Below are 26,834 nucleotides of genomic sequence, written 5' to 3'. Positions count from 1 at the left end.
TTAGGGCTATGCTTTAGATCACTGATTAGTTCCAGAATCAAATGATGAGTGAAATGACCTTTAACCTAGTTTGCTTAATGGCATTTTTTGTGAAAGCTGCTATTAATTCACCTCTGCTCCACCAATTAACAAACCATGTTGAGAGAATTTGTAATCTATGTTAATAACGAATATCACTGTTTTAACCACTCTGAAACTAAGTTCAGATTCAGTAGCAGGAAATCAAACAGTGATAAATTATCTTGGAAGCCTAATAAAATTGCAAGTGAAATAAATCTTAGTATGAATATGATGGATAGGATAACAATACTGAAGTGTCCTATGCTTGCCAAAATGCAACCATACCAAGCGCTTGTATAGTGCAGCTTTGATGTGGTAAAGCTGGCTCTGTTTTTATTGGTGACTCATATGATATTTGACCTTGGGACGTGCATTATACCCAGACATTCTGTAGAAAGTGTTCCGCTCTGTAAAATAAACAATTTATAAATAGAAATTCTTCTCTCAGAAAAAGATTTGGGAAGTTACTAAAAGATGCACTCATTTATAACAAACTTCAAATTTTGTCATGAAATTCACTAACATTTGAAGGGTTCCATAAATTACCTCTGCACTGTCTGCAGAATGACAAATAAAGAATAAAAAACAACTAGCGCTTATGTAATGCTTTTATTGATGTCTTTATGTTGAAAAAGTACTTCTTAATGTTTAATCAATATTGTAGTATAGGACATACAAAAAACAATTTGTATGCAACAAGGTTCTGCAAAAAGCAAGGTATTAATAGCCAGATAATTTGTTTTAGTGATACTAAGGAATAATTATCAGTCAGAATTCTGTGAGGACTAGTCTATGTGCCTTTGAAAATTACCACACAATCATTTCTGTTTCCACCTATCAGTCACAAGTTTGTATCTAAACCATCCCTTCCCCACATTGCTCCATCTACGCATCATTTCCCATCTCACTTAATTCCAGCTATCATGCATCAGCTCCCTTCCCATCTTCCCTTCTCATCTCTGGTGATCTTCCTTCTACACTCTCTGTGCTGATGCAGACCTTGACCTGAGATGTTAAGCATTTCTTTGCCTCCACAGATATTGCCTGACCTACTGAGTTCCTCCAGCAGTTTCCGCTTTGCATGCAACCTTTTATCTTGATCTGAGACTGAAGGCAAGAGCATTGGTTCTGCTGTTGCTTAATGACCTCTGTTTCAGGACTTAAGACAAATCTTTGATCTGAGGTGACACTTCAGTAGAAAATTCAGAGTAATACTTTCTGCTCCCATTTGGATGACAGGTTAAAATAAGGTTCTGTCTGATCTCTCAGATGAATGTAAGAGAGGCCTAGTCATTACTAAGAAGTAATTGATTTATTCTAGTAGTTTCCTCAGCATTTAGCATCCATCAACAGATATTAGTCAGAGTAACTGAATTTAAGATTCATAGGAATTTGCAGCAGGTCTATGCCAGAATATAAACAAATTAGGTGACTATCTGAAAATTCCAATGAAGGATCTTTAGACCTGAAATACCAAGAGGGAGAAATGAAGGGTTATGAAGTGACAGACAGTCAAGAGAAAAGTGTCATACTGGCAAACTAAAGACAGAAAGATTCATTCTAAGAAATGTAATGGGGAGAACTAGATTAAAATAGAGAAGAATCACTCTATCAAAGACAAACATTTGTTTCTCTTACCTAACAGATAAGGAGTTACATCAAACAATTATGAGCGTAAAAAGAGGAAAATGAAAAATTCCCTCAAAAGGTAATAAGTGAAGTCAGGGATAGGACTTATTATGACTGAGATGAGTCAAAAGTAAAGTGATAGAGTTCCTCCAACAAAGACCAGACCTGAAGATTGGCTTAAATTCAGCAAAATTAGATCAAAGATCAGGGAGAAAGAGACTGAGACCCCCACCCCCCCGCCAAAAAATTAGAAAATTGAGCAACCAAAGCAAATAAATTTCTAGCCAATAATAAAAAAACAAATAAGGAAGCTGCTGTAGAGAAACAGAGTACAGGCAATAAGAGAGTGAGGAGTGAGAGATATGAAATCGTACAAGGTTCAGGCCCTTAAATAAAACAATTAATCAAAATTTGTAAAGATTTGGCAAATTTCCACATCTGAGGCAAATACAGATGGTGTGTTGTTGCTTTCCAAATTGGGCATTTATGGTCTCATTGTCCTCCATGGATAGCCATCAATAATCCCCGCGAACATTCTGCTTTTTTAAATAGTCATCTTGTTGCCACAGCACTGTGTGGGGCCTGAGGTGGTTTTCTGATATTCATTTTTCAGAGGGAAGTTTCCATGAAAATAAAGAATTTCTTTCAGCATTTGCTGCATGTGATTTTTAGATGACTGAGATCTGTTTTCTGCAGTACACAGACTATAAACTCCAAGTACATTCTCTGTTCTTATATGATGTTAATTACCTCATAAATGTACATAAATAGAAATGCATAAAATAACATGGAAGCATCAAACTAGGAATTGGCTGTTTGGCTGTATATTTACATATTCCAAAGATGTTAACTCTTAATGCAGTTGTAAGAATTATTATCCTTTTTGGCTTAGAATGGGCGTTGGTTGAATAGGTTTGGGTTTTTAATATATTTAAGAAGCCACTCTGAAACTTTGCCTTCTTACCTGCAAGTCAGTTTGCAGGGATTATAATTTAGTGCATATTATCAGAGAGAAAAAAGGGTTAATTGTTCATGAACAGTAACAATGTTGATTCATGTTAGCATAAATAATTGCACTAGTTGTTGCAACCTACAGTATTGGCCTCTAGCATTTCTGATTGAATATGAATTCCAGTGATGTTGTTGGGTTTAGGAGGAAGTTTTACAGATTTGTTTGCCAATGACAGAAGGAAATTCTACCAGAAGCAGATAAACTTCTACGGCCTCATTTTGACTGAGGACGTACTACAATGGAGAACATTTAAAGAGATGCACAGTTCAAAAATTTGGTCTTGGCTCCCTTTTATGCTTCTCATCTGGCAATTATAACAGGGGTACATCAGCCAGCCATTGTCAGCTTAATTGGGCAGCACGTGATAATGATTGGCTCAGATCCCTTGCAACAATGACCACATTTGTCGTGACCAGGTCTTCAATAACATTTACTAATCCAATATATCTGCAGTGGGATTGAAAACAGAAAATGCTGGGAAGACTCAGCTGGTTAGGCAGAGCTGTAGAAAGAAAACAGAGTTAAACTTTCATAGAACAGAAATCTACAGGCCCTTCAGCCCACAATGTTGTGCTGAACATGTAACCTACTCTAGAAACTGCCTAGAATTACCCTACTACATAGCCTTTCTATTTTTTAAGCTCCATGTACCTATCTAAGAGTCTCTTAAAAGACCCTGCTGTCTCCACTACCAACACTGGCAGTACTTTCCATGCACCCACCACTTTCTGTGTGAAAAATTTACCACTGATGTCCCCTCTGTACCTACTTCCAAGCACCTTAAAGTTATGCTCCCTCGTGTTAGCTATTTCAGCCCTAGGAAAAAGCCTCTGGTTACACACATGATCAAAGCCTCTCATTATTTTATACACCTTTAACAAGTCATTTCTCATCCACTGTTGCTCCAAGGAGAAAAGGCCGAGTTCACTCAACCCATTATCATAAGACATGCACTTCAATCCAGGCAACATCCTTGTAAAATCTCCTCTGCACACTCTCTATAGTATCCACATCCTTCCTGTAGTGAGGTGACCAAATCTGAATACAATACTTCAAGTGGGGTCTGATGAAGGTCTTATATGGCTGTAACATTTCTTCATGGCTCTTGAACTCAATCCCATGGTTGATGAAGGTCAATACACCATAAGCCTTTTTAACAACACTGTAAACCTGCACAGCTGCTTTGAGTGTCCTATGCACACAGACCTCAAGATCTCTCTGATCCTCCACACTGCCAAAAGTCTTACCATTAATACTGTATTCTGTCTTCAAAATTTGACCTATTAAAATGAACCACTTCACACTTATCTGTATTGAACTCCATCTGTCACTTCCTAGTCCAGTTCTGCATCCTATCGATGTCTCGCTGTAACCTCTGACAACCCTCCAGACCATCCACAACACCCTCAACCTTTTTGACATCAGCAAACTCACTAACCCATCCTTCTACTTCTTCACCCAGGTCATTTATAAAAATCACAAAGAGGCGGGGTCCCAGAACAGATATCTGCAGAACACCACTGATCACAGATCCTCATGCAGAATACAAACCATCTACATCTGCCCTTTGCCTTCTGTGGACAAGCCAATTCTGGATCCACAAAGCAAGGTTTCCTTGGATCCCATGCCTCCTTACTTTCTGAATGAGCCTTGCATGGTGAACCTTTCATGTTTTTGACCTGGAACATGACTCTAAACTGAGGACTACTTCCAGTATTTTCTTTTTGTATATCAGTTTTCCAACATCTGAAGTATTTTTTTTTTGGGGGGCATGCTTAATATTGAACACGCTGGACGAAAACGGCAACAGTTACTTTATTCTTGGAGTGAGTGGTTGGCCTGATAACCAAGGGGGATTTTCAGAGCTGGCACATAATTTGCTGGGTTTCCTTCATCCACACCTCCATTGTAACAAACTCTGTATCAAATACCTCCTGAATAACCAAGATAAGTCAAATCCACTTGTTCCAATCAATCTACTAAGTCAGCTGAATCTTTCAAAATATCTTCTTTTATTTGCCTGATACAACTTCCTTTTCATTAAACCATTTTGACTCTGCATAGTTATGTTGTGAATTTGCAAGTAATAATAGTAATGATGATAGGTTCCAAAATACTGATGTCAAGCTAGCGGGATTACAGTTTCTCTTTAATTTCTCACCACCTTTTCTGAAATAGTGTGTTTACATTTCCACTTCCCAGTCTAAGGGACTGTTCCAAAGTCTTGGGGAATTGTGGAAAATTAAACCTAATTCATTTTCTTTGCAGGCATCTCATTACAAACTTTAGGCCATCAGGTCCCAGAAATTATTTAGCTTAAAATATTGATTATTTACACAAAACTATGTTTTTGCTATTAATGAAGGATAGGAGTACAGACTAATGACAAAGAAACCCCACAGTTAGCATCAAGGTTGCTGGCAAATGACTCTAAGATTTCAATGAGTTTCAGCAATTAACCCCACCATGGATATAACACCAGTCACATAAGTTACAGCTCTGAAGTTTCAGTTTCATTTATAATGTAAACGTACCCACATTCCTGACCACCCTCTATTCCCTGACCTGACCCTTGCTCCAGCTGTGTACACAGTCCACTCTCCAAACCTGATTGCCAGCCACAAACTTATTCATGTCCCAGACCTCTAGTGTCTCCAAATGACCTCAAGAGTACATGGATCACTGGAAAAGTTAGATCCACACTTTCATCAGATCCTAAATTACCCAGAATTTCTAATATTCACTTTATATATTCTGTTATGTAGAGGAATATGTAATACATTTGACATTCATCATTAAATTCCCCATTTTCAATAATTTTTGATATGTGGTCAGGTTATTTTGCATTTATTTTGCCAATATATATTGATGAGAAATACATACAGATTTGAGACATCACCAAAAAACTATTGCCAGGTGAAACTAAACCAAAAATCACTTTAAAATAGCCCCATGTTATTGTGTTCATGTAGGATAGCTTTCAATCCCTCTGTCTAGGCAGTAATGTGATGGAACAAATTTTCATTCTATTGATTTTGACATCCTATAAGAGGCAGTTTGAAAATTACATCTTCTGCCTAATAAAAGTGCAAATTGTCTTTTTGTTGATATCAATGAGAGGAATGTGTAATCAGCTCTAAGTTCCTCTGTTCCATTCTGTGCAAATCTATTGGGAGAGCAGTCTTCATTGCCAATAAGAAGTTTACCTGCACTAACATTCATCAGATTTGTCGACTACATCATCCCGAGTTTTCATTGTTCTTCATTTAGATTAATTATTTCCTCAACCGAGCTGAGACTCAGCTGATTGTCTATTGGCTTCCAAATTAGCTTCAATCCTAGTTTAGAGCCGATCAGCTTGTGAGCTTACCCATTCTCATGCTGCATCAGCTGTTCCTAAGTCTTATTAAAGATTTTCACTCTGTGATCACGGGAAGAGATTAGCAATTCCACGGTAGAGTCATGCATGAAGGAGCACAAAGGATATCATGGCTTGTTTGGTTTTCTGTTCAACAGAGATTGGAGGTCATTTACAGTGAACTTTCATGGAAGTGATCTGTTTTCTAGAAAATGGAGCAGCAGAAAGATATTGAGAACAATAAGCTCATAGGATATTTGGTCACCTCTGTAAGAGTGGAGGAATTTTTAACGTTATGGGTGATGACTTAAGTCTCACCCTATTGAGCAAACATTCAATAATCAACTTCTGAAATATCCTCACACAAATGAAGGCCACAATTTGAAGCTAATATTAGTTGACAATGAAAACTACTTTCCTAAAAGATTTATAAAAAAACTGAAATGGGTGGAATTTCAGAGCTGAATTCACATTCCTCTCACTGACATCAACAAAAGGACAATTTGTACTTTTATGAGGCAGAGGGTGCTATTTTCAACCTGCCTGTTATAAGACACCAAAATCAATATGATGAAAATCTAGGGCTGAAAACTACCCTGCCACAAGCACTATACCGTTGAGGCTATTTAACAGCGATTGTTAGTTTAGTCTACAAAACATTCAATGGGGCAATAGTTCATCGATAACAGAAACAAAAAGTATGTCTGTTTCCAGAACAGAACTCATACAGGATTTATAACATACCAAGAATTGTGGATATTTCATGAACTGATGAGAGTGATGATACTATATTAGTAAAACATCATTTCTGGAGAAAATAATTGGTCTAAAATCTAATAAATCCCCTGAACCTGATAGACTGATGCCCAAGCTTTTGAAATATGTGACTGCAATGACTTTCCAGGTTCTCTAGATTTTGTCTTATTCATTTGTTTTTCCCAATATGGATATCACTGTATAAGGCCAGAGTTAACTGGTGGTTAGAGATGAACACCACACTGCAGTCTCTCTGACGAATGTTTTCACTTAATATGCTGGGCAGAGAGTTCCAGGATTATATTCCCAAATCAGGATAACATGCAATTTGGAAAGGGACATTGTAGTAGACATGCTTCCATGTCTCTGCTGTCTTGTCCCACCTACCATCAGACATGTGGGCTTGGGAGGTGCTGAAGAAGAAAACTGGGCATCCATGCGCCATTTGTAGATGATGTGTACCGTAGCCTCTGAGCACCAGGGGCAGTGGGAATGAATGTTTAAGGCAGTGGACTCAATCAACTAGGATGCTTTATTTTGGATGGCATCAGATTTTTCCATGTTTTTAGGACTGTAGTCTTCCAGAATCAGGTTTAATATCATAGGCATATGTCATGATGTTTTTTGTTATGTAGCAGCAGTACATTGCAATGCATAAAAACTGTAAATTACAGTAAGCACATATATATGAAACATGGTAAATTAAATAAGTAGTGCAAAAAGAGAAAAAAGTCAAAGTAGTGAGATAGTGTTCATGGGTTCAATATCCATTCAGAAATCTGATGGCAGAGGAGAAGAAGCTGTTGGTAAATTGTTGAGTGTGGGCTTTCAGGCCCCTGTACCTCCTTCCTGGTGGTAGCAATAAGAAGATGGCATTGTTCCTTGAAGATGTCCTGAATGCTGGGAAGGATAATGCCCATGATGTAGCTGATGGAGTTCTCAATTTTATGCAACTTATTTTGATCCTGTGAAGTAAACCCCCAACCCCATCAGTTAGAATGCTGTCAATGGTATATCTGTAAGTGTGAGCGTTTCTGGTGCTGTAGCAAATCTCTCCAGACTCCTAATGAAATACGATTGCTGCTATGCTTTCTTTGTAGCTGCCCAGGATAGATCCTCAGAGATGTTAACACCAAGGAAATTGAAACCACTCACTCTTTCCACATCTCATCCCTCTACAAGGACTAGTGTGTGTTCCCTCATCTTACCCTTTCTGCAGTCCACAATCAATTTGCTGGTCTTACTGACGCTGAGTGCGAGTTGTCGCTCTGACACCATGCAATCAACTAATCTTTCTCGCTTCTATACATCTTTGCATTACCCTCTGAAATTCTGCCAATAATAGTTGTGTTGTCAGCAAATGGCCACACAGTCATGGGTGAAGAACATGGAGAGCAGGGGGCTAAGTACATATCCTTGAGGTGTGCCAATGTCAATTATTAGTGAGGTGGAGATGTTATTTCCGATTTGCACAGATTGTGGTCTTCTGGTGAGGAAGGCAAGGATACAGTTGTAGAGGGAGGTACAGAGGCCCAGGTTTTGGAGTTTATTCAGAATCATAATCAGGTTTTATATCACTGGCATATGTCATGAAATTTGTTAACTTAGTAGCAGCAGTACAATGCAAAACATAATGCAGAAAAATATATGAATGAATTACAGTAAGTATATATATGTATTGTATATTAAAAAGCTAAACTTAAAATAGTACAAAAACAGAAATAATAAAAAATGTGAGGTAGTGTTCATGGGCTCAATGTCCATTTAGAAATTAGATGGCAGAGGGAAAGAAGCTGTTCCTGAATCATTGAGTCTGCACCTTCAGGCTTCTGCATCTCCTTCCTGACAGTAGCAATGAAAAGAGAGTATTCTTAGGTGATGGGGGTCCTTAATAATGGACACTGCCTTTCTGAGGCACTGTTCCTTGGCGATATCTTGGATACTATGGAGGCCAGTACACATGATGCAGATGACTAATTTGACAACTTTCTGTAGTTTCTTTTGATCCTGTGCAGTATCCCCTCAGCACACCCCATACCAGACAGTGATGCAGCCTGTCAGAATGTTCTCCATGGTACATCAGTAGAAGTTTCTAGTGTTTTAGGTGATAAACCAAATCTCCACAAATTCTTAAAAATATAGTCACTGTCTTACTTTCTAAATAGCTGCATTGACATGTTGGGACCAGGTTAGTTCCTCAGAGATCTGGATACCCAAGAACTCTCTCCACTTCTGGTCCCTATATGAGGACAGGTGTGTATTCCCTCATCTTACGCTTTCTGAAGTCCACAATCAGCTCTTTGGTCTTACCGATGGTGAGTGCAAGGTTGTTGCTGTGACACTACTCAACTAGCTGGTAGATCTTGCTCTGGAATACCCTTTTGTCACCATCTGAGATTATACCAACAATGGTTGTATCATCAGCAATTTTATAGGTGACATTTGAGCTATATCTATCGTGGATATAGAGAGAGTAGAGTAGTGGGCTAAGCACACGTCCCTCAGGTGTGCCAGTGTTGATCATCAACGAGGAGGAGATATTATTACCAATCCACACAATTTGTACTCTTCTGGTCAAGATGAGGGAGGCACAGAGGCCCAGGGGTTCTTTAGCTTTTGGATCAGGACTGTAGGAATGATGGTGTTAAATGCTGAGCTATAGTCAGCATGCCGACATAGATGTTTGTATTGTTCAGACATGCGAAGAGCCATTGACAGCTATGGTGATGAAAGGCAAATTGCAGTGGGCTCTTGGTCAGAACTGTAGGCATGTTTATGTCATAAGCTAAGCTATAGTTAACAAACAGCAGCCCAATGTAAGTATTAGTGTTGTCCGGGTGATCTAAGGCTGTGTGAAGAACCAATGAGATTGTATCCTCCGCAGACCTATTGTGGCAGTAGGTAAATTACAGTGGGTACAGGACCTTGTTTAGACAGAAGCTGATTCTCACCATAATCAACCTCTCAAATCACTTGATCATTGTAAATGTGAGTGGTACTGGACAATAGTTGTTAAGGCAGCTCATCCTGCTCTTCTTGGGCACTGGTATGCTTGTTGCTCTTTTGAAGCAGGTGGGAACTTCCAACTGTAGCAACGAAAGATTGAAAATGTCTTTAAACATCCCACCTGTTGGTTGGCCCAGGTTTTCAGAACTCTACTAGGTATAGCATCAGGATCTGCCGCCTTGTGAGAGTTAATTCTCTTGCAAGACGTTCAGATGTTGGCCAGTGAGACAGACATCACAGGTTCACCAGATGCTCTAGTTTTATTCTCCTTTTTAAAGTGAGCATAAAAGGTGTTGAGAGCTCATCTGGAGGTGAAGCATCACTGCCATTCATGATATTAGATTTTGTTTTGTAGAAAGTAATTGCCTGCAAACCCTGCCAGATTTGACGTGCATCCAATTCTGCCTCTAACCTCAATCAGAATTCTTATTTTGCTCGAGATTGCCCTCTGTAAATTAAGAGATATTACAAATCTTCGTTTGTGCCTAGTAGGTGGTGAAAAAGATTGATAGGTGTCAGGAAGTGGATCATTGATCATGGAACACATTGACTGTGAACAGTCTTGTTGCCATGATTATCTACTTTTAATACGGACAACAGAAGTTTGGAGAGGAGGGGACTTCAATCAGGTCCTCTGCCTGAGAATAAAAAGCACCATTATAGAGATTTGACTAGCAGCTAATTGGTATTTGGGCTTGATTAGTAAGAACAAATTAAAGGAAGGCAGGGGCAAGTGCAGTGGCCATCCTCTGAGACGATGTAGTTAGAGTGCTTTAGATCTTTGAGGCTTCACTCAGAGAAAGCAAAGGAAAGAAAAGCTTCAGTCAGAAACATCGACTGTACTCTTTTCCGAGATGCTGCCTGGCCTCCTGAGTTCCTCCAGTATCTTGCGTGTGTTGCTCAGATTTCTAGCATCTGCAGATTTTCTCTTGTTTGTGAAAGAAAAGCTCAAGCTTTTTCATTCCCTTATTTATATCTGTTCAGCTAGGACAGTAGAAATGTCAGGCAGGACAGTTGAATGCTCCTCTTGCATGACCTGTGAGAGGTGCATCCAACTACAGCTTCTAACAAACTGCATTAAGGAGTTGGAGCTGGAACTGGGTGAACTCTGAATCATTCAGGAGGCTGAGGGATAGGACATATAGAGAGCTAGTTACATTCAGGGTGCAGGACACAGGAAACTGCATGACAGTCAGGAACGGGAAGGGGTGAAGGAGCCAGTGCAGGACATCCCTGTGGCCATCCCCCTCAACAGCAGGTATATCACTATAGATACTTTTGGAGGGGATAACCTAACAAAGGAAAGTCACAGTGGTCGGGTCTCTGGCACTGAGTCTGCCTCTGTGACTCAGAAGGGAAGGGGAAAGAAGAGGCACACTGTGGTGATAGGGGATTAGTTAGTTAGGGGAATGGATAAGAGGTTCTGTGAACGAGAATGAGATTTCTGGATGGTATGTTGCCTCCCGGGTGCCAGGGTCCTGGATGTCTTAGATCAAATCCCCAGTATTCTTACGGGGGAGGGTGAACAGCCAGAAGCTGTGGTCCATGTAGATACCAATGACATGGGTAGGATAAGTGATGAGTTTCTGCATATGGAGTTAGGTGCGAAGATAAAGGGCAGAACCTCCAGATATGTGATTGCAGGATTGTTACTCATGGCATGTGACTAGTGAGATTAGAATGAGGAAGATTATGCAGTTTAAGATGGCTAAGGAGTTAGTGTAGGAGGGAGGGCATAAGGTTTTTGAATTATTGGGTTCTCTTCCAGGGAAGGTGGACTTGTATAGAAGGGACAATTTGCTGCTGAACTGGAGGGGGACTAAAATCCTAATGGGAAGGTTTGTTAATGATTCACGGTGGGGTTGCAGAGGGATGAGAAACCGAGTGCCAGAACAGTTAGTGGAGAGGTCGTAGAGGCAAATGTCGATAAGACCTCAGACAAAGTTAGGAATCAAAGTGTTGAGCATGGTGTGACAAAATCGAAAAGGGTGAATACAGGACTGAACAGTTTTTTATCTGAATGTGTGCAGTATATTGGATGAGGTAGGTGAACATGCAGCACAGTTGCAGATTGTCAGGTATGATGTTGTAGGTATCATGGAATCATGGCTGAAAGATTATAGTTCGAAGCTTAATATCAAAGGATTCCACATTGTATCAAAAGGATAGGCAGGAAGGCAGAGAGGGCAGCATTGCTCTGTTGGTTATAAAGAACTGCAAGGGAAAAAAGACCCTGATGAGAGTTGTATACAAACCACCAAACAGTAGTAAAGCTGTGGCCTGAAAAATTACAATGGGAGATAGAAAATGCATGCCAAAAGGGCAATGCTACAATAGTCATGGAGACATCAATATGTAGGTAGATTGGGAAAATCAGGTTGGTGCTGATTTACAGGAGGGGGAAGTTCTAAAGTGCCCACAAGGTGGGTTTTTAGAGCAGGTTGGGGTTGAGCTGACTAGAGGATCAGTTATTCTGGATGAGGTTTGTATAATGAAACAGAATTTGTTTTTGCTTCAGTATTCACTACAGAAAAGGATCTCGGCGATTGTAGGGATGACTTACAGCGGATTGAAAAGCTTGAACATATAGGCATTAAGAAAGAGGATGTGCTAGAGCTTTTGGAAAGCATCAAGTTGGATAAGTTGCTAGGATTGGATGAGATGTACCCTAGGCTACTGAGGGAGATGAAGGAGGAGATTGCTGAGGCTCTGGTGATGATCTTTGCATCATCAATGGGGATGGGAGAGATTCCGGAGGTTTGCAGATGTTGTTCCTTTATTCAAGAAAGGGAGTAGAGATAGCCCAGGAAATTATAGGCCAGTGAATCTTACTTCAGTGGTTGGTAAGTTGATGGAAAAGGTCTTGAAAGGCAGGATTTATGAACATTTAGAGAGGCATAATATGATTAGGAATAGTCAGCATGGCTTTGTCAAAGGCAAGCCGTGCCTCACGAGCCTGATCGAATTTTTTGAGGATGTGACTAAACACATTGATGAAGGTAGAACAGTAGATGTAGTGTATATGGATTTCAGCAAGGCATTTGATAAGATACCACATGCAAGGCTTATTGAGAAAGTAAGGAGGCATGGGACCCAAGGGGACATTGCTATATGGATCCAGAACAGGCTTGCCCACAGACGGCAAAGAGTGGTTGTAGAGGGGTCATATTCTGCATGGAGGTCGGTGACTAGTGGTGTGCCTCAGGGATCTGTTCTGGGACCCCTATTCTTCATGATTTTTCTAAATGACCTGGATGAAGAAGTGGAAGGATGTGTTAATAAATTTGCTGTTGCCGCAAAGGTTGGGGGTGTTGTGTAGCGTGGAGGGCTGTCAGAGGTTACAATGGGAGATCAATAGGATGCAAAACTGGGCCAAGAATTGGCAGATGGAGTTCAACCCAGTTAAGTCTGTGGTGGTTCATTTTGGTAGGTCAAATATGATGGCAGAATATAATATTAATGGTAAAATTCTTGGCAGTGTGGAGGATCACAGTGATCTTGGGGTCCGGATCCATAGGACACTGAAATTTGTTGTGCAGGTTGACTCTGTGGTTAAGAAGGCATACTGTGCATTGGCCTTCATCAACGATGATATTGACTTTAAGAGCCAAGACATAATGCTACAGCTATATAGGACCCTGGTCAGACCCTACTTGAAGTACCATGCTCAATTCTGGTCAACTCACTACAGGAAGGATGTGGAAACCATAGAAAGGTTGCAGAGGAGATTTACAAGGATGTTGACTGGATTGGGGAGCTTGTCCTTTTATCCCAAAGAAGAAGTATTTTAAAGGAAAGATGATGAAACTGAGGCTAACAAGAGAAGTCAAAGCCAACATAAAAGTCAAAGAGGGGGGATATAATACAGCAAAAATTAGTGGGAAATTATAGGATAGGGGAACTTTTAAAAACCAACAAAAGGCAAATAAAAAAAATCATTATGAAGGTAAAGTTAGAATACATTAGTAAGCTAGCTAATAATATTAAAAAGGATTCCAAAAGTTTCTTCAGATACAAATAATGTAAAAGAGGAATGAGAGTGGACCACTGGTAAAAGATGCTGGAGAGGTATATTGAGGGAATAACTGATTAAATTAATATGTATTTTGCATCAGTCTTCATTGTGGAAGACACTAGCAGTACAGGTGTTAGGGGTCATGAAGTGTGTAAAGTTACCATGACTAGAGAGAAGGTTCTTGGGAAACTGAAAGGTCTGATAAGTCACCTGGACCAGATGGTGTACCCTCCAGAATTTTTAAAGAAGTAGCTAAAGATATTGTGGCGGCATCGGTAATGATCTTTCAAGAATCACTAGATTCTGGAATGGTTCTGGAAAGACTGGAAAATTACAAATGTTACTCCATTCATCGAGGGAGGGAGGCAGAAGAATGGAAACTAATGTATAGGCAAGTTAGTATGACCTCAGTGTTTGGGAAGGTGTTGGAGACAATTATAAGGATGAAGTCTCAGAGTACTTAGAGGCAAATGAAAAAAATAGACCATGGACAGCATATTTTCCTCAAGTGAAAAGCTTGCCTGACAAATCTGTTGGAAATCTTTGAAGAAATAAGCAGGGTAGACAAAGGGAAAAATTGGTTGATGTTGTGTACTTGGATTTTCAGAAGGGTTTTGACAAGATGCCACACGAGATTGTTTAACAAGCTATGAGCCTGCTGTATTACAGGAAATATTCTATGGATGGATAAAGCAGAGACTGATTGACAGAAGGCAAAGAGTGGGACTAAAGGGAGCCTTTTCTGGCTGGTTGACGGTGACTAATGATGTTCCACAGGGATCATCTGTGTTAGGACTGATTTTTTTTACATTATATGTCAATGATTTGGATGATAGAATTGATGGCTTTGTTGCAAAGCTTGCGGATGAGATGAAGATAAGTTGAGGGCAGGTAGTTTTGTGGAAGTAGAAGAGACAGATTAGGAGAATGGGCAGATAAATGGGAGATGGAATACAGTATCAGAAAATGTATGGTTATACACTTTGGTAGAAGAAATTAAAGGTTGATCATTTTTTCAGTGGAGAGAAATTACCATAAACTGAGGTGCAACATTGATTTTGGTGTCCTCTTGCAGGATTCCCTAAAGGTTAATTTGCATGGTGAGTCTGTAGTGAGGAAGGCCAATGCAATGTTAGCATTCATTTCAAGAGGACTAGAATATAAAAGCAAGGATGTAATGTTGTGACTTTTTAAAGCACTGGTGAGGCATCACATGGAGTATTGTGAGCAGGTCTTAGAAAAGGTGTGCTGAAACTGGAGAGGGTTCAAAGGAGGTTCATGGAAATGATCTCAGCACTGAATGGCTTGTCATGTGAAGAGCTTTTGATGGCTCTGGGTTTGTATTCGCTCAAATTCAGAAGAAAGAGGGGTGAGCTCATTGAAGTCTATTGAATGGTGAAAGGCCTTGATAGAGTTAATGTTGAGAAGTGGGAGAGTCCAAGACCAGAGGATACAGACTCTGAATAGAGAGACATCCTTTTAGAACAGAGATGAGAAGGAAATACTTTATCTAGAGTGTGGTGAATCTATGGAATTCTTTGCCACAAGTAGCTGTGGACGCCAAGTCTTTATGTGTATTTAAGGCACAGGTTGATAGATTCTTGATTGGTCAGGTCATGAAGAGATACAGGGACACGGCAAGAAATTGGGGCTGAAATGAAAATTGAATCAACCATGATGAAATGGTGGAGCAGATGTGATGGAGCAAATGGCCTAATTCTGCTCCTATATCTTATGGTCTTATGTATCTGGTCCATTTAAATTTGTGGTCACTGGTGAACATCTATGATATTGATGCTGGGATACTCAGTGAAGGCAATATCTCTGAAAAACAAGGGATGTCGAATAGACAGTTTCTTTAGAAAATGTCATTTTCAGGCTCTGTTATGATGTGAATGTTACATGCATGTCATCTGCACCTTGTTATATACAAACATGGACTGATAAATCTTTTGAGTTGTATCAAGTGGAAGTGAACACAGTGCCATTATCAATAAACAAAGTATATTTATTATCTGTTAATGCATAAATTATACATCTTGAGATCTGTTTGCTTACTGGCAGCCACAAGGCACGGAACTCAAAGGACCCAATTAAAATTAATCACTGCACAGAGAAGGGAAAGAAAACATGCACACATCATGCAAATAATAGCATTCTGAACCAGACTGAGCCCTTAGATTTGTCCCCCAAAGCAATCGGAGTAGTAGGCCCAAACCATGAACTCACAGGAGAGCAAGTGAAATCAGACTAATCCTCACTTCTGCACTCAGGCTTTTCAGTCTATCTGGGCCGTTGTTTAAATTGTCCAAGCACTGAGTAGTGTTTCACTCTAGGGTCTGGGTTCTGGCACAGTAACACACCCAGACCGCACAGCCCAAAGCTGTTCATGATCCCGCCAAACTGGCCTGGTGCCTGGAACGATCCAAGCTCACGCTTGGGTTAGGTGGACAGGCATCAAAACTCTCCTGCTTTGTCTCCTCTCCAGATCATTCACTCCAACAGCGACAGTGATATGAACTCCATCTGTGACTGCATCTTGAGCACTTTGCTTTCCAGCTTTGCGATGCTGCCATACAGCCCATCCTTTGAATCACTTTCACCTCCACGCTCACTTATGAGGAAACTCTTATGAAGGACATGCCCACCTATGAAGAAAGACCACTGATGAAGCAGTTGAAGGTTTTTTAGACTTGGGGTACTGCCCTGAAGAACTGCTGCAGAGATGTGTTGGGCTGGAATGGTCAACCTCTCATCATCACATTGCTGTCCTTTATGAAAGGTATGACTACAACAATTAGAATTTTGTCATTTGATGCCCATTGTCACCAGTTTTATCAGGACTACTTGATTCTACACTAGGTCAAAAGCTGTCTCAACTTCACAGGCACCTACCCTCATCTCACCTTTAGAGTTCAGCTTGTTGGTTCATATTTGGACCAAGGCTCAGATGAATTCTGGAGCCAGGTGCCCCTATTGAGGTCCATTCTAGGCATCAACAAGAAGGTTATCAGTGACCAAGTCTTGATTAATAGCTTTGTCAATTTCTGAGTCACATAGACCAATTGAGAGGTAAGAATGTGTTGTTGCCAGTTTGGAATTAACATAGAACAGTACAGCAAATTACAGGTCCTTCAGCCCACAATGCTGTGCTGACCCTCAATCCCTGCCTCCCAAATAACCCCCCACCTTAAATTCCTCCATATACCTGTCTAGTAGTCTCTTAAACTTCACTAGTGTATCTACCTCCACCACTGACTTAGGCAGTGCATTCCACGCACCAACCACTCTCTGAGTGAAAAACCTTCCTCTAATATCCCCCTTGAACTTCCCTCCCCTTACCTTAAAGCCATGTCCTCTTGTACTGAGCAGTGGTGCCCTGGGGAAGAGGTGCTGGCTGTCCACTCTGTATATTCCTCTTAATATCTTGTACACCTTTATCATGTCTCCTCTCATCCTCCTCTCCAAAGAGTAAAGCCCTAGCTCCCTTAATCTCTAATCATAATCCATACTCTCTAAACCAGGCAGCATCCTGGTAAATCTCCTCTGTACCCTTTCCAATGCTTCCACATCCTTCCTATAGTGAGGCGACCAGAACTCAGTGCTCCAAGTGTGGCCTAACTAGTTTTATAGAGCTGCATCATTACATCACGTCTCTTAAACTCTGTCCCTCGACTTATAAAAGCTAACACCCCATAAGCTTTCTTTATCTACCTGTGAGGCAACTTTCAGGGATCTGTGGACATGTACCCACAGATCCCTCTGCTCCTCCACACTACCAAGTATACTGCCATTTATTTTGTACTCTGCCTTGGAGTTTGTCTTTCAAAAGTGTACCACCTCACACTTCTCCGGATTGAACTCCATCTGCCACTTCTCAGCCCACTTCTGCATCCTATCAAAGTCTCTCTGCAATTATCAAGAATCCTCTACACTATCTAGAACACCACCAACTTTGTGTCATCTGCAAACTTGCCAACCAACCCTTCTACCCCCACATCCAGGTAGTTAATAAAAATCACAAAAAGTAGAGGTCTCAGAATAGATCCTTGTGGGACACCACTAGTCACAACCCTCCAATCTGAATGTATTCCCTCCACCACAACACCCTGCCTTCTGCAGGCAAGCCAATTCTGAATCCACCTGGCCAAACTCCCCTGGATCCCATGCCTTCTGACTTTCTGAATAAGCCTACCATGTGGAACTTTGTCAAATACCTTACTAAAATCCATGTAGATCACATCCACTGCACTACCCTCATCTATATGCCTGGTCATCTCCTCAAAGAACTCTATCAGGCTTGTTAGGCATGATCTCCCCTTCACAAAGCCATGCTGACTGTCCCTGATCAGACCATGATTCTCTAAATGCCCATAGATCCTATCTTTAAGAATCTTTTCGAACAGCTTTCCCACCACAGATGTGAGGCTTACTGGTCTATAATTACCCGAACTATCCCTACTACCTTTTTTGAACAAAGGGACAACATTTGCCTCCCTCCAATCCTCCAGTACCATTCCCGTGGACAATGAGGACATAAAGATCCTAGCCAGAGGCTCAGCAATCTCTTCCCTTGCCTCGTGGAGCAGCCTGGGGAATATTCCGTCAGGCCCCAGGGACTTATCCGTCCTAATGTATTTTAGCAACTCCAACACCTCCTCTCCCTTAATATCAACATGCACCAGAACATCAACCTCACTCATTTTGTCCTCACCATCATTAAGTTCCCTTTCAGTGGTGAATACCGAAGAGAAGTATTCATTGAGGACCTCGCTCACTTCCACAGCTTCCAGGCACATCTTTCCACTTTTATCTCTAATCGGTCCTACCTTCACTCCTGTCATCCTTTTGTTCTTCACATAATTGAAGAATGCCTTGGGGTTTTCCTTTACCCTACTCGCCAAGGCTTTCTCATGCCCCCTTCTTGCTCTTCTCAGCCCCTTCTTAAGCTCCTTTCTTGCTACCCTATATTCCTCAATAGACCCATCTGATCCTTGCTTCCTAAACCTCATGTATGCTGCCTTCTTCCACCTGACTAGATTTTCCACTTCACTTGTCACCTTCACCCTACCATTCTTTATCTTCCTCACAGGGACAGATTTATCCCTAACATCCTGCAAGAGATCCTTAAACATCGACCACATGTCCATAGTACATTTCCGTGCAAAAACATCATCCCAATTCACACCCGCAAGTTCTAGCCTTATAGCCTCATAATTTGCCCTTCCCCAATTAAAAATTTTCCTGTCCTCTCTGATTCCATCCTTTTCCATGATAATGCTAAAGGTCAGGGAGCAGTGATCACTGTCCCCCAGATGCTCACCCATTGACAGATCTGTGACCTGACCTGGTTCGTTACCTAATACTAGATCTCGTATGGCATTTCCCCTAGTCGGCCTGTCAACATACTGTGACAGGAATCCATCCTGGACACATTTAACAAATTCTGCCCCATCAAAACCCTTGGAACTAATCAAGTGCCAATCAATATTAGGGAAGTTAAAGTCACCCATGACAACAACCCTGTTATTTTTGCACCTTTCCAAAATCTGCCTCCCAATCTGCTCCTTGGTATCTCTGCTGTTACCAGGAGGCCTATAAAATACCCCCAGTAGAGTAACTGCTCCCTTCCTGTTCCTGTCTTCCACCCATACTGACTCAAAAGAGGATCCTGCTACATTACCCACCCTTTCTGCAGCTGTAATAGTATCCCTGACCAGTAATGCCACCCCTCCTCCCCTTTTCCCCCCTCTCTATCCCTTTTAAAGCACTGAAATCCAGGAACATGGAGAATCCATTCCTGCCCTGGTGTTCTACTTTTTGTGAATGGGACATATCTGGGCAATTTTCTATTTGTTTGAGTAGATGTAGAAATTATAGCTGTTCTGGAACAGCTTAGCTAGAGGCAAAGATCTTCCATAGTGCATTTGGGATATTATCTGATCCCATAGTCATTTCTGTATCTATTGCTTCCAGCCATTTCTTTACATCACATAGAGTAAATCCAATTGCCTGAAAAGTAGCTTCTTTTGAGATCTCAGGAGGAAGCCAGGATGAAACATCCTCTCCACACTTCTACTTGAATTTGGTTTTGACTGCTTTAGCTTTTTCACAAGTGCAGTCTAGAATATTTTCTGTTCACTGGAAAGTTACAAAAGAAGCTCACTGTTCAAGATAGGAAGTTTAAAGGAAAAAAACCTAGGCTGGTAGGACAAATCTGTTGTCAGTCAATTACTGAAACTTAATCAATTTCAGGCCGTGATGGACTTTAGGAAGACTAAGCCTACATTGCTCCCTGTTACTACTGATGGTGAGGACCTACAAGTACCTGGGGGTGTAGCTAGATGACAGACTTGACTGCAGCACCATCACAGAGGCCGTGTACAAGAAGGGCCAAAGTCACCTCTGCTTCCTGAGGAGACTGAGGTCCTTTGGAGTATGCAGACCTCTCCATATATTCTACCAGTTGGTTGCCACTAGTATAATCTTCTACATGGTGGTGTGCTGGGGCAATGGCATCAACACGGGTGATGCCAACAGGCTCAACAAACTGGTAGAAAGGCTGGTTCTGTTATAGGATTCAAACAGCACACACTGAAAGTTGTGGTAGAGCAAAGGACTCTATGGAAAATCCTAGCAATTCTGGACAATGTTTCTCACCCTCTGCATGCCACCTTGGCTGAACAGAGGAGAACTTTTAGTCATAGACTAAGACAATTTTGCTGCTCCGAAGAGTGCTACATGAGATCATTCTTACCCTCAGCCATTAGGCTCTATAATGAGTCAACCTATAGCCAAAAAAGTTATGACCCCCACCTGTTAGACTGTCTGAGGTAACTTTTTTTTATTCTTTATTAATTCTCTTCTAATGTTTGTACATCTGTGCACTTGTAATGCTATTGTGACATTGTAATTTCCTTTGGGATCAATAAAGTGTATCTATCTATCTATCTATCTATCAAGGGTAAGATGATGCTTGGAAACTCTGGGCAAGCTTAGTTGAGTTTTGGAAATGAAAACCAAGAATGAAAGATTCATGAGAGTTTGAGGATTTTACTGAAAGAGCTGACAAAGAAGAATAGTGGACAGTGGGTATTTATGTAACACCCCTGACACGCCTTAGGCTCACTCAGCTAGCTTCCATCGAGGGAGTGCAGCCTTCAACCCCGCCAACCTGGGTAACCAGCTTGTGTGGATGTTGTGTGATGTCCCCACCTCGCCAAATAACAGACCAAATAAACAGTACACCATATGTGATTAAATGATTACACTTTATAGATATTACTAGAACTAAGTGATTAATAACAATACAGTATATATGAAGGAAAAAAAATAAAGAAAAGGTGCCAAAACTTATCAAAGTCCAAACCACTTCGTGCACAACCGCTGGGGCTCAATTAACGAAGTCTTCTGACCACCATTCGATCCCCTCAGACCTCGTCGTCTCATAGCTCAGGACCACCCGAAGTGATCAACCAAGCACACCCGGCACGTCTGCTTTCGTCTCCTCACCGAAAACCTTGGCCTCGGACCTCCGCTCGGGGTCTGTTCCGTCGCCCAGCTTACAGCATCGTGTCCTCTCTCTCTGTCCCCCCTTCGTGCCAACTTCCCAAGTACCTGCCAACACTAGTTTACAGACCCACAAAGAGAAATAACCTCCATCCCAATTGGTTAACAAACAAATACAATTCTCGTTATCAGTAAATTTTAACCCAAACTGCGAGAGAAAGCACTTATCATAACAATGAAGATTTCCTACTTTTAACAAAACAAAGAAGCCATTTTGCTTAACACACACAGTAACATAAAGAAGAAATCCCCTTATATTCAGATTTTCAGATACACTAGATATACAAGATTTACCCAAGATCAGTAGTAGAGGAATTATCGGAATAGTGGTTGTGGGTGTCAAGATTGCATAATGGACAAAAAACTTTTTAAGTTGGCGGGTAGTAAACACTAGAATGCCAGATGGATTATTGCTTGGGTTTCTGCTGTTTACATTCTTTATTGATGATTTAGATGAAGGAACATAAAGAGATTGCTCAGGTTGGTTAAGTACTGGGTAAGAAGATGTGCATAACAGGGTGAGGTGAAGGGGGATACTAAATGTATTTATTTTGCTGTAACGAATCTGAAAAAAAAAATTAAAAAAGCTAAGTGATATTTGAATATTTTGTGCATTCTTAAGCACAATTCTCGGAAAATGGACTTGGAGACACAAATTTACTTTTACAAGGTGGTTGAAATGAAATAGCAAAATAGTCTTGGTTTTGGTGAGACTATACTTTAACTGTTGAAGTTATTATCCCTAATTATAGCTACCAATACAGGACTACTTTGTGGAATGGGAAAAAAGCTGTTCAGTGAGGAGAAATTAAGCAGATTAAATCTTTGATTGGTAATACTGAAATCTGTTAGAAAGTTAAAAGGGCATAAATGCATGTTGCTGAGAGGCTGTTTACCTGGGAGCTCAGGTAAGGCAAAGTGACTTCAATCAGAGAGGTGTAATTTTAGTATTCTCTATTCCCAATTACTTCATTGAAGGATGAGATGGATATAGTTTGTTTATCAAGAGAATCAAGGGGGTGAATGTATAAGGTGGGTATCTAGAGTTAGTGTAACATCAACCATGATATTTGTGAATGTTCAAACACGCTCGATGGGCTGCATAGCCTTCTGCCCTTAATTCTTCTTTCTATCAATAATTTACTGCTTGAAAGAATCAGTGGTCACACTATTCTTTTTCTGGGCTAATGAGGTTAATTGGCAGTCACAAAGTACCTACACTCTTAATTACCAAACATAACTTCCACCTTAAGCATTCTGGCAATTAATGTTCAAAGCCAACAACTTAAAATTAAAGGGGAGGTAAATAGCTATATGCATTTCATATGAAAACAAATAGTAGGGCAGGAACCAGTGGAGACTTGCATCTCCTTAATCGTCTGTCTGATAATATTCTCTTATTTGTATATAAATTTAGAATAAATGTGTTACTAAATGTCTTTCACAGAGGAGATCTCCCATCACATGTTAAATCTAGACCTCTAAAATAGTCCAGCAAACTACCCAGTTAAAGAGCAATTGCAGATGGACATGATCGCATTGCTATAACCTGTGACGGCTTTTGTTTAAAAACAGTAACAGTGTATCATTAACATGCCTTTATTTTTCTAGTAATAACCATTCCATCATTCTATTATTATTATTTTCTATTTCAGCCAGCCATTGCATTTACACATTGAATATCGTATGAAACTAAGAACCTAACTGTCATCATTCTATTTCCTTCATCAACTCCAAGAAGAATTGTTCAATGAATCAAGAGCAACATTAGGCCTCAAAATACAGTATTGATTTATCAGAATCAGGTTTAATATCTCTGATATATTTCTTCAAAGTTATTTTTTGTGGCAGTAGTACAGATCAACACATGAAAACTCCATGTTCATGTCCCAGAAGAACTCACCACTGTTTTAGAAGGAGCAGGACTTGGGGGTGGTTTAAAAGTAGATCTCAGGAGTTTCTGTTGAATTTCACTTAAGAACAGCTGAAAAGAGACCTCTTTACAAATTGTTAACTAATAGTTAACTGGCTAATTACTTCATTGATAGCAGCCAATAAAAAATGGTTAAAGTCACATGGAGTATGATTTTTGAGAGTGGGCCAGTGTAAGAGTAAAGATGAAGATTAATTATATATCAGAGGCACAGGAAGTTCGGCAATATATACAAGGCAGATATTATGGCTTCTACAGAGATGGTCCAAAAGGTCCTGTGTCAGGTCAATCAGGTGTTTCTGTTTATGTTCCAAAATTTCAGGTGACTTTTAAGAAAAGATTATCAGACAAAGTATCAGTATTCATATCTGAGATGGTTGCTATCATTTTAGCTTTGGAATGGGTCCAAAAAGTATGCCTTTTCATGTACTTCTGTGCTCTGATTTGATCTCAGATATCTACTTTAACATTTATTAAAACAGGTAGTTCAGAGTGTAGGCTAAATGTTCTTTTTCAGATTGGACAACATCTGTTGAGGCTGCAGGATCTGGGCTTGTGTATACATTTCTTATAGGTCTTTATACATATTATACTTGAAGGAAACGAGGTGCCAGACATTATAGCCAAACAATCACTTAAAATTAAGGATATAAGTGTAGTGATGTCTTTGCATAAAGGGAAAATAAAAGCCATAATTACAACTTCTATTTGATCACTGAGGCAACAAAGTTGGGATAAGGAAAGGGAAGAACAGCATTTATATAAAATCCAGGGTATTGTGGGAACTCAACTTGGAGATGGGTATAAAAGGAGGGAAGAAGATATACTTACATGTTTATGTATAGGGCATATGAGGTTGAATAATTTCTTGTTCAGAATAAATATGCATGATACAGGCATTTGGAGAGAGTGCATGCCTCAAGAAATGGTGCAGCATATATTGTTCAAATGCAGTTCCTATGAGGTGCAAAGGAAACATTTAATTGCCAAACTGAGATCTTTGGTACAGACATGACAGATTTATTAGGATATCACTAATGTATACAGTATAAGTGTGTATTTGACTTTCAGAAAAGCATTAGGCTTCTTGGGTTTTTTTTGAGTTTTTTTTTGGTAGGGGGATTTAGTGGGCATACTTCCTGTCTCTTTGCTCCTCATTCCAAATCAGTAGGTGGCAATAATGCACCTGCCGATGTCTTCCAGCCGCCATTAAATTTTTCAAGAAGAAATAGAATGGGGTAGATGAGGCTTTGACATGAAAAGATGGAGTAAGTGGTTCAGGTGTGGAGGAAGCAACAGCAAGTCCTCAGAAAATGGTTTTATTGTTTTGTTGTTGATCCTTAGTCCTTGCATCAGAGTAGGCAGGATGGTAGTCAGGGCAGTGGATTGCTTCTCGTGCAAGACATCAGGAACTGCCTTCTTGATGACTAAGCCTGTGGGAAGTGCCCCCAGCTGCAACTCCTGAAAGACCATATGAAGGAAATGGAGTTGGATGTACTCAGGATCATTTTAAAGTCTTCACAGTCAAGTATTTTAGTGAGGTAGTCACTCACAAAGTACAGGCTTTAGACATGTTGGTGACCACCAGGAGAACTAAAGGCAGCGGCAATCAATGCAGGGTTTCCATGTGGTCATTCTCTGAAAAGCAGGTATATCTCTTTGCATATTGTTGAGGAGGATATTCCTTCAGGGGCTAGCAGCGGTAATCAAGTCAGACAGGGCAATAGTGATAGGAGACTTGATAGTGAAGGAGCCAGAGAGGAGATTCAGGAAAAACGTAGGCTGGTGTTTTGCCTCTCAGGCACCAGGGTGAAGGATTTTTGAGGGTCTGCAAAAAATTGTTGATGTGGTCATTTAGCATGCTGGTGTGAACAACATAGGGCTGAAGTCCTGCAGAATGAGTACAGGGAGCTGGGTATGACATTAAGATGCAGGGCATTGAGGGTAGTGATCTCTGGATTACTCTTGGTGCAACATGCTAGTGAGTCCAGGAGTAGAAGGATAGTCCACAGGAATGGATGGCTGAAGAACTGGTGGAGGGAGCAGGGATTCAGATTCTTGTATTATAGGGATCTCTTCTGCATTAGGGATGACCTTAACAGGTTGCACTTGAAGCCAAGGGGACCATATCTTAGTAGGGAGAAGAAAGCAACCCCATTCATTATCATAGTCAAAAGTGACAAAGTGATTAGATGGTGTGGTGACTATAAATTGACTAACCACCTAATGATCAAAGACAAACAGTACCCTTTACCAAATATATATGCAGAAATTGTGACATGTGTACTTGTTTAAATATAGAAGGAAAAGATCAAAATTATTTCAGCACATACACTAAAAGGTCTGTGCTCTGATATAAATTGTTGCAAGGACTAAAATTACTATTTGAGGTTCTCCAGTCTCAGTGGTTGACATCCCACAAGACACAGGCTACTGCCTTTAACAAGGATGACCTTACCATTGTCATGACAACTGTGGAAAAATGCCTTCACATTTTTGAAGAGGTTTCTAAAAAACTATATTATCAAAACGTGAATCATGAACCAATTAAATGATCTGTCCAACTAGAAATTTAAATGTGGGTAGTAATGGTTTACAACCTACCAGGGACAAACTCAAAGCCATTGATAAGCTACTTAAGTAGTTTTTGGTTGTGATTCAGTCTGATGCAAGATTTTTACCAGACTTTCACCACTGCAACAGTTGCTTAAGGAGAATGAGAAAGGGAAAATGAAGTCAGAATCAAAAAATAGCAGATGTGTAGATGTCTTGTGTAGCAGTAGTTGAAATAGTAAGACTTTATTAGTACGTTCAAAGTTCAAAGTTAATTAGTTGTCAAAGTATATAAATGTCATCATTAACTACAGTGAGAATCATCTTATTGCGGGCATTCACAGTAACTGCTAAGAAACTCGATAGAATCAATGAAAAAATGCACTGAAGCAAAGATGGACAAACAACCAATTTGCAAAAGACAACAAATTATGCAAATACAAAAGAAAAAAAAAACTAAATAATAACAAATAAAAAATAATTTTGAGAACATAAGTCGTTGAAAGTGAGTTCAGAGGTTGCGGAATCAGTTCCGCATTGGGTTGAGTGAAATTAGCCTCTCTGGTTCAGGATCCTGATGCTTGAGGGGCAATAACTGCTCCTGATCCTGGTGGTGTGGGAACTAAGGCTTTAGATCTTCTGTACCCTCCTCTCTGAGGACAGCATTGAGAAGATGGCATGGCCTGATCCTGGATGGTGGAGTTGTGGGGTGGGGTGGGGGGGGGGGGGGCTCCTAGATGGTGGATGCTGCTTTCCTGTGACAGTGCTCCTTGTCGATGTGCTGATTGGAGAGGAAGATTATACCTGTGATGGACTGGACTGTATCTATTCCTTCTTGTCAGCCTTTATATTCAAGGGCATTGGTGTTTCTCTCCAGTATACTCTCCTCTACGCATCTATAGAAGTCTGTCAACATTTCAGATGACATCACAAACCGGAGAAA

Source organism: Hypanus sabinus, chromosome 10 (assembly GCF_030144855.1).
Source record: "Hypanus sabinus isolate sHypSab1 chromosome 10, sHypSab1.hap1, whole genome shotgun sequence".
NCBI classification, from domain to species: domain Eukaryota; kingdom Metazoa; phylum Chordata; class Chondrichthyes; order Myliobatiformes; family Dasyatidae; genus Hypanus; species Hypanus sabinus.
Note: the sequence above shows the minus strand (reverse complement) of the source record.